This window comes from Prionailurus bengalensis, chromosome B2, assembly GCF_016509475.1.
Source record: "Prionailurus bengalensis isolate Pbe53 chromosome B2, Fcat_Pben_1.1_paternal_pri, whole genome shotgun sequence".
In the NCBI taxonomy this organism is placed as follows: Eukaryota; Metazoa; Chordata; class Mammalia; order Carnivora; family Felidae; genus Prionailurus; species Prionailurus bengalensis.
The window spans coordinates 100,377,586-100,387,119 of record NC_057349.1 but is presented as its reverse complement, the minus strand read 5'-3'; positions in this window follow the sequence as shown (position 1 = coordinate 100,387,119).

Genomic DNA, 9,534 nt, shown 5'->3' with positions numbered 1-9,534 from the left:
AGGCATGGAAAAGTTAAAGGTTACACAAATAGAATGCAAAGCCAGGTGCCTTGTCTGCAGAGCTCTTGTTTTTCATTTAGGGCCAATGCTGTAATGTGAAACTGGATTTTATTTTTACTTTAAAAAAAATGTTTATTTAGGGGCACATGGGTGGCTCACTCAGTTAAGCAACTGACTCTTGATTTCGGCTCAGGTTGTGCTCACACCTGATGACAACAGTGTGACAACAGGTTCAAGCTCTCCCTCTCTCTCCCCCAAATAAATAAATATTTTAAAATAAAATAAAGTGTTTATTTATTTTGGGAGAGAGATTGAGAGAGCAGCATGAGGGAAGGGTCAGAGAGAAAGGGAGAAAGAGAAAATCCCAAGCAGGCTCAATGCTGTCAGCACAGAACCCAACACAGGGGTCAATCCCACGAACCGTGAGATCATGACCTGAGTGGAAATTAAGAGTCGGACGCTTCGCTGACTGAGCCACCCAAGCGCCCCTGAAATTGGATTTTAAACCCCATTATCATACAGAACTGTTCCTCTACAGAAAGTCCATTTCCTAACTTCTACCTCCTACTACCACTCTGACTCACTGTTCACCTTCTGCTTCCCAAGTCACCTTCTGGTTTCACCTGCTTCCATATACAACCTGGACCCCTAGTCATTTCAATTATACCCCAAAGTCCTGCCCTGGCCTCTCCTACTGAAGTCAAACCAAGGTGGTGGCCTGCACCAGCAATCTCTGGTGCTATTACTGCTCCCTAGCAGTGAAACATTACTGCTGATTTAATGCAAGAAAAAGTCATGCTTCCTCTTGCTAAGTGGGCCTTCACTGCTACTCAGCAATCCTTTCACTGACACTTCATAGCATCCACAGCAGCTGTTCCCAACTTCTTCCAGAATTAAATCCCCAAATGCACCCATCTATCCCTTTGTAGATTATTTTACTATGGATTTACTTAAAACTCATCCAAAGTCGAGTTGCCAGATAAAATACAGGTTGCCCAATTAAATCTGAGTTTCCAATAAACAAGGAATCATATTTTATTTTAGTTTAAGTATGTCCCAAATATTGCATTATAGAAACATTTAAATGGCATGTAAAATAATAATAATAATAAAAAAAAAAAACCCAGCAAGCTAGGTACTGAGAGCCTGCCAAATATTGTACAGAACATACCTAATACTAAAAATTTGCTCATTGTTTATCTGAAAATCGAATTTTACCTGGCATCACATATTTTAATTTGCTAAATCCAATCCAATCAAATTCCCTTCTTTCCATTCCCAGAAGTACCCTTCCTTTTTTCAAAGGTTAATTCTCCTCTGAGCTATGGTACTGGTCTCTCTCCGTAGTTCACTTTCTTCTTCATTCTACATATTCCTTCTTTTCTACCTTCAAGAATGCTCAGGTCATCCCTACTACAGTATTAATGATTCTAATTCTATACCCCTCCAGGAGTCCACCCATGCCCTTTGCCATGTCACTTTGCCTTTTCTCTGCAAAGGTAAGTTCTACTTCCTTAAATCTGAACTTAGCCATATAATCTGATCTGGTCAACAGAATGAGGCAGAAGTGCCAGTGTGTCAGTTTGGAATCCAGGTTTCCAGGGGCCTCGTGTATTTCTGCTCATCTTCTTAAAATTCCTTTCCACCTCCATGAGAAGAGTATGCCAGGGTAAGCCAGAAAGGAGGAGGATGTCAGGTGAAATAGAGTCAGCATAGAGCAAAGTCCCCCAGTAGGCTTGTAGATGCACAAGCAAGCCTCACTAAGATCAGCCAACCCTCAGGTATGACCTATAATTACAGTCTCAAGTCAGTGAGTTTTCAAGTGTTTGTTATGCAGCAAAAGCTAATGGAAATATCTACCCTGAAAAAGATCTTCTTGACCTTACTATTCTAACTTTTCTTTCTTGCACCCCCGAACTGCTGCAAAAAGTATTATTTTTTTTTTACCTCTGCTCTCTCACCACTTATTTTTGTTACCTGTACCACTTCTCTTAATTGACACCAAAAACCTCCTAATGGGCGCTCCTATAGCTTTGACTCTGTCCTGATCCACCTTGGCCTCTGTGTAGCACCTGACACTGTAGATCACCTGACACCTCTGTTAAATTTCCCCCTCCCTGATTGTACTGCACTGGTCTCAACGTCTTTGATTATATTGTCTATGTTTATTCATTCCCCCAACAGTAACTATCATACATTTGACTCACACATCTTTATCTCCACCCCAAATCTCCTTTCAAGCTCTAGTTGAATTGGTTCTCAAACTATAGTTTGAGTGCATTAGACTCACCCAGAGGGCATACTAATATTCAGGTTATTAGGGCCCCACTGCTTGAGTTTCATATTCAGTAAGTCTGGAGCAGAGCCTGAGAATTTACCTTATTAACAAGTTCTCAGGTGATGCTGATGCATGACTTTGAGAACCGCTAGTTTTATATTTCCTACTACATAACAGTCTCCACCTGGTTACCCAAAGGTGCCTCAAACATTACATACAGGGTCAATTCGGTTTTTTGTTTGTTTGTTTTAACTATAAGCCCTGGGAACCAATTTGGGCTAGCCAAAACAAGAACCAAGAATATATCGGGGAGCTCACAGAATCAATGTGAAGGCAGGTGAACCATGCTCCAAATAAGGAAACCAGAAAACAGACTACTTGACAGTAGGAGCATTTCCTCTAAATCTGAAGAAGTACACAGTGTTTCTTGTGTCTTAGTCCCTCTGTTCAAGATTCAATTCCAAACAAGAGTCCCCTACCCATCCTTTAGTTGTACCAGGGCAGGGATAGAAAGGATTATAGCGGAAGTAGCTACCAAGGATTGCTCGTCTTTCATACTGTCTTTATTCAGGCCCTCACAATCAAGCGAGTGGATTACTACAACAACCTCTTAACTGGTTTTCTTGCCCCTAATCTAACCTCCAATTCATTCTCCACATCAACCTCAGTTATCTCTTTAAAACACATGTCATTTTCTTCTTTGCCTTGTCTGGTAGTGTTCCTGTCTTATCTTATTTTAAGTAATAAATTGCTTTTCTTTATGTGCAAGTGGATGGGATACTTCTGCCTTAGCAGACTCATAAAATGGAAAAGTAGTTTTAAAAGGTAGGAAATACATTTCGTTGTTAAATGAGGACCTAATTCCTTAGTATCCAGGCAAGGGTCAGAAGTGGTCCCAAAATAGAGACCCTTCTAGGAGCCTTTAAAAGATCAACGCCTCACCAGATTGAAAACCCCCTCATGACACGGACTAGTCCTCACTGCATGACCAGCACCTAGCTTATAGCAGGCACTTAATGAGATGAATACAGTCTTCATCTCTGGGCCCTCCCTACTTCAGATTACTGTATTAGTCTCCTGACTTCCTGGTCTGCAATCTCTGCCTGCCTATCTCCTCACTACCAACTCCTTCCCGTATACCACTGTTAATCAAGCCAGTTATCATTTCCTGCTCGAAACCTTCTGACTTCCAGCTATGTTTGCCAACTCTAACCTTCTTTGTACTCAAACCCTTCCATTATAATCTGGTTCCAACCAGTTTCTCTAAGCTTTCTTTCATTTCTACTTATACTGTCCACTACTCTAGATGAATATTTTTTAAACACAATTTACTTTTTCTGTTCCTGTTTGCTTGGTTCTACTTTTTGGGATGCCTTTCTCCCATGGTGTTTATCCTACCCTACCTTCAAAGTCTGTTAACTTAACCTGTCAGTATTCTCAATCTTTTTAAACCCATGACCCACCACCCCAGGTTCTTTTGGTCGTGTCCCCTGGTACCCCATATCCCTCATTCCCTCGTTAGAAAGTTTTCTATTTGAAGCTTTTGTTAATTGATGTCTTATGTGTATACATACTTCCTAAGAGTTGAACACATACTATCTTAAATTATCACTATATACTTTTGTCTATTTGTCCTACCCAATTTTAAGAGCTTTCTATCACTAATTAATCTTCTATATTCCTCCAGAAACTACTCTGGTGGTTTACACATAGTAGTGATGAATGAAATCTGTTGAGCAGATGAATAAATGGATGTTTAGATTCTGGGCTAGTATTTGGGGCTGGTCTTGGAGGCAGCAGCCAGTGGCTATGCTAGGAATTCCAGAACTGCTAGAATCAAGGGGTATAAATCCTGGCAGCTTGGAAGTAGGTGAGTCTAAACCAAAGATGATCAGATCGAGCACAGAGTCAAGTGCCAACAAGCCAAAAGTAAGCATCAAGTAAAAAGATCCAAAGGTCAAACCTGACTTGAAGGGTAGAGCAAAGGGTTTTGGAATCAGGCAAAGACACAGTAGAAGCAACAATAGTTTAATATTAGGTTGATGGGGATCTGGAAAAGTGGACTTCTTTTAGGGGCTTGTGCAGAGGATTTATGGAATTAAAATGAGTGGTTTATTAGCAAAATGGAGTTGCCTAGGAGTCAGAAGTTGAGTGGGCAGCCATTTATCATTTCTAGCAAAGAAATACATGGAAACAAATGTATAATAGCAAATATGGTGAAATATAAATAGACCTGCTTTGAGAGTATTTCATCTGAGCTTCATTTTCTTGCTTCTGCCCTGTCATTTTAATTTGTTTCACACATTTGCATAAGTTCACATCCAAGTTCTAATGCATTTTTGATCCCTCCATATTATAGGTAAAGAAAAATATGTTTTAAGAGATGTAATATCATAGTACCCAATACCAAACACAAAAACTCACAATGTTTTTGCTGTATATTTTAGACTTTTAAAGTATCAGTCAATAAAGCTACAATAAGAATGCTGTACCTAATAACAACTGATTTTTTTTTTCCTACACTAACTGTTCATAGACTGGAAAAGTCTAAGAATATTTTACAAAGGTTTAAAAAATAAAATGTAAAACAAAAAAAATCCTATTTATAAAAAATGCATATTTTATTATTGAGAATTCTAAAAAGTTTAATTCCTACACCTACCTTTCCCTATAAAGAATTTGTTTGCTTTCAGTCTGTGAGGCTGGATCGAAGAGCTCTCTGCCACACACAGTGTTTCCTTGTACTAATTAGCAGCAAGCATTGTGGCAAAGACTAATGTCCACATGAAAAGCACAGCAAAATTCACTTTAAATCCTACTGTAAATGTGCAATAGTTCTTTGCATGAATTATAAAATAAATTTTGTTACTTTGAATTAAACAATGAATAAAGTACACTTTTCAAGCCTATTTTATTCTTCCTGATAAACTCCCATATTAGTTCCTTGATAAGTTAATATATTTTGGCAGGCAACATAGAAGAATAGTAAAATCAGTTATCCAGGAGCTAGGTGACCTTGATCCTACCAATTATATGGGGTCTTAGGCAGGTCATTTATTCTTTCTAAGTCTCACTATCCTCATCATAAAATACAAAGACTTGAATTACTTCAGTGGTTCTTGCAAGGAAGACTGCATTGGGATTGCCTGTGGACATTTTATTTTGACTTGGTAGATGTGAGAAGGGAGGGCCTCGGTAACTGGAGCTTTACAACACTTCATAAGTGATTCTGATGCATAAGATTGGCTAAAAACCAATGGTCTAAATAATTTCTTGACTCTTTTGCAATTCTAAAAGTCTACTTTTTACATCCAATCAATGGAATTTTAATAGCTCCTAGCTTTCATCATTAGTCTCTTCTTGTAATGAATAAATGTATTTTAAGAAATAGAGAAGCTGCCTCTAAATTATGAATAATAGCTTACAGTTACTGAGTGCTTACCAGTTCTAAGGTATTAACTCATTTACTATATGGAATTTAATCTTCACAACAACATTGTGAGGTTGGTACTAGTATTATTGTCTATGTATCACAGATGGGAAAACTGAGGCATACAGACTAATTTGCCCAAAGTTACAGAGCAGGTAAGTATAGAAACTGGGTCATAGAGCCTGCACTCTTAACCAGTATGCCACGGCCATTCAGTAAGTGACCTACACCTGCAAACAGTACCCACCACTGTTCCCTACCCAAGTAGCACTGTTTTCTCTGTCACTTGCAGAAAAAAGAGGGGTTTGTTTTTAGAAAATTTGTGGGATCAAAAATGATGGGAGGGGGAAGCTGGGAAAGGCAAGAATGAAATGACTCAAGGGACTGAGCCTAAGGCCCTTGACCTAGAGATTACTTAGATTCACAAAAGCCTTGCTTTCTAGGGTAATCATATGCAGGAGTGATTTTCCTTCAGTTATTACTTCATCCCATAATGTTTAAAACATGTCCTTTTGGACTGGTCAAATATTAATTTAAAAAAAAACATTAGAAATTCACCTTATTGGGTGAACTAGACCCAAAACTATAAAGTTAAAACAGGAAAGGGGCGCCGGGGTGACTCAGTCAGTTGGGCGTCTGGCTTCGGCTCAGGTCACGATCTTGCGCTCTGTGGGTTTGAGCCACGCGTTGGGCTCTGTGCTGACAGCTCAGAGCCTGGAGCCTGCTTTGGACTCTGTGTCTCCTCTCTCTGCCCCTCCCCTGCTCACACACTCTCTCTCTCCCTCAAAAATGAATAAACATAAAAAAAAATTAAAAAAAAAAACAGGAAAGTAAGCACAAAAGCTAGGATAGAGAGTCAGGGAGAAGGTAATGACAATTGAAATTATCCAGTCTATTACTAATTTGGGGTATATAAAAGAGAATTTATGACAACTGTACTTTGGCATATGGAGTAGAGTCTAGTGCATTATAAGGATAACCTTCCCTTCCCAACATCATGGACACAGTGACCTAACTGGTCTGTGGTCCTGGTTGTGCAGTGTTAAAGGCCAATCTGCACAGCCAAGCTATCTCTTCCTAACTGGGTGCATGCACTTAGCAATCTGGGTGAAGGCACCCAGTTAGAGCTGGTGTTTTGCCAGGTCAGTGACAGCAGGGCAAGCAGGGCAAAGGAGATGTGGTTTTTGGCAACAGAGGCAATTTAAGCTGGAATGCAGCAAAAAAAAATCAAAGGGAGTGAAGGAAGGAGAAGGCTGATAGGGAGAAAAAAGTGAAGTCTGGATCAGAGGTCTCACGTCAGAGAAATCTGAGAAGGACAAAAGGCTGAGGTAGAGAGAGGAAGAACACTGGAGACATCAGGGAACTGAGAATGATGTACTGGGAGGAACTGAGTGAGAGAGCTGGGATGAGTGTTGTGGCCAGAGAACGTGAAGTCTGCGTTTATGGAGTTAGAGGGGAAACAGACTGGGTGTGTGACAAGATCTAGCGTGTGGCAACAGAAATGAGTGACTAAACATCACTGGAGATGAGAGGTCAAGGGACTTCAAGACTGGTATTCTGGCTTTTTCGGCGACGCATTCACTCAGGACGAGGGTAGTAGTTAAGGGAAACAGGAAGACTGTAAGCCATGTGTCAGACTTTAATAATTTAAGTCTTGAAAGACTTTGGATATGCTTAGTATAGGGGACTGGATATTCTAGAAAGGGGATCATTCCCCCCTTATCTATGAGTTTTCAGTCTAAAAACAGTTGATACTACTGCAGAAGCAAGCAGCAGCTTAAGAAAAATAAGTAATGTTTTCCTTCATTCTTAAGACTAATCTTTGCTCCACTTTTCAGACTTGGTAAGAATCTGTGTTTCACATTTTCATCCTAGGGCTAGCTTAGTATTTTGCTAAAACTGAATAGAGAATGAAATTAACCTGCTAATTCAGGCAAGAAAAATCTCCGTTCCCTGTTCTCATAAGTTTGTGAAAATAAAGTTTAAAAAATAAATTACAACTCAGTTGCCCCACTCCTGATTTGAAAACATCTGGTGAGGGGCGCCTGGGTGGCTCAGTCGGTTAAGCGTCCGACTTCGGCTCAGGTCATGATCTCACGGTCCGTGGGTTCGAGCCCCGCGTCGGGCTCTGTGCTGACAGCTCAGAGCCTGGAGCCTGCTTCCGATTCTGTGTCTCCCTCTCTCTCTGCCCCTCCCCCATTCATGCTCTGTCTCTCTCTGTCTCAAAAATAAACAAACATTAAAAAAAAAAAGAAAACAACTGGTGAGATCACTGGGTATAGCTTCCCACCACTTTTTTAAGTGTAAAAAACACACGTACAAAGGTTTCTTATAATCTTGAAAGAACAGGGTGGCATGCTATTTACTGACAGGTTGACCTTTACACAAAGAACCTTCACCTTCAACAAGCTGAAATTACTGTTACTGATGCCTTCAGAATATCATTGCCTCAGAATGAAGCATGTTTTGTCCAAGCCATACAGAAGTGTCTAGATAGACACCATTTGGTCACCAAATGGTGCAACGCAGAGGGTAGGGGCAAATTATTTCTACAGTACCAACCATATGTCTGATGCTGTGCAAAGAATAAAAAAGGAAATGTCAAATATGATTCCTAATACCAAGAAGCTTACAATTTATTGGTCAATTACATAATACTTGAGCCCAGACCCATGTCTTACATTTTCGTAATTACTCACAGCATCTAACATAGGAATTTATATATATCAGTAAGAAGTGAATAACAAAATAACAATACAAAAAGTTTAGAATTAAGTAATAAAACACACGTTTAACATAGGTGACTGAGAAAAGAGAGAGAACAGTTGAGCTAGTGTCATTGTAATCTGTGAGAAATCTTGTTCCTATTCTATTTTGAGCAGGTACTGACACAGGAAGGTCCCTGTTCCTACTCACTGAAATCTTCAGGGAAGAAAAGAATCAGGTCAGCTTTTCCTACAGGTAGAAACTGAAGGTCAGGTTTATCCTGCACCAGGGCATCCAGAGGGGCTGTGTCCTTACCGGCATCTTTTCCCAGTTAGCCAAGGAAACTGGCCTTGAGCAAAAGCTCTTTTAAATACATAAAACTATTGGCCAACCTGTTATTGAAATCCTTTCCCTCTTGGATTCTTTGATTTTACATTGTTAACCTTTCATTCATCTATCAAAAAATTATTGAGCACCTACTATATACCAGCAATGTATTCCTATCTTTTTACTTCTGATTCCTTTGCTACCTCTTTTCTACTCTATGACCCCTCCCCTCCACCTCTTGTTCAGCTCTCAGCTCTATTCTTTCTCTCTGTATCCCATCCTTCAAAAGGTGAAGTTTGCTGAGGTTCACGTAGCCTTTAGGCTGATATCTACCAACCAACATATCCTACACATACAGATGGAAGAGGAGGTTCGAGTGTCTCCAAGGTCTTAAATTTCCTGCTACTGGTATGCTTCATTGATCGTTCCTTCTCAGTCTTTCCTACTGGCAATGCTTCCTCTAGAGAGTATTAGTTTTTGAAAATTTGTCAATACTCTGAATCTGTCTTTGCCCTCTATACTTTATCCTTACACAATTTCATCTCCCTCTCCCTATCACTCTCCAAGCTTAAGAATGAATTTCTTTCTATTCTTGTTCTTTCTATACCTTGGGTCTTCATTGAGTCTGTTGCCCCTGCTTTATCCAGGTAGTTCCTCTTTCTTAAATCTTAAGTCCTATTCCTTAAGGAAGTCTTTGTTCTTCTCCCTCAACTAGGTTACACAGCTCTGCCATGTGACTTTATTGCACCCTGTCCTTTTCTTTGGAAGTATTCATCATCTCATATGATCTGTG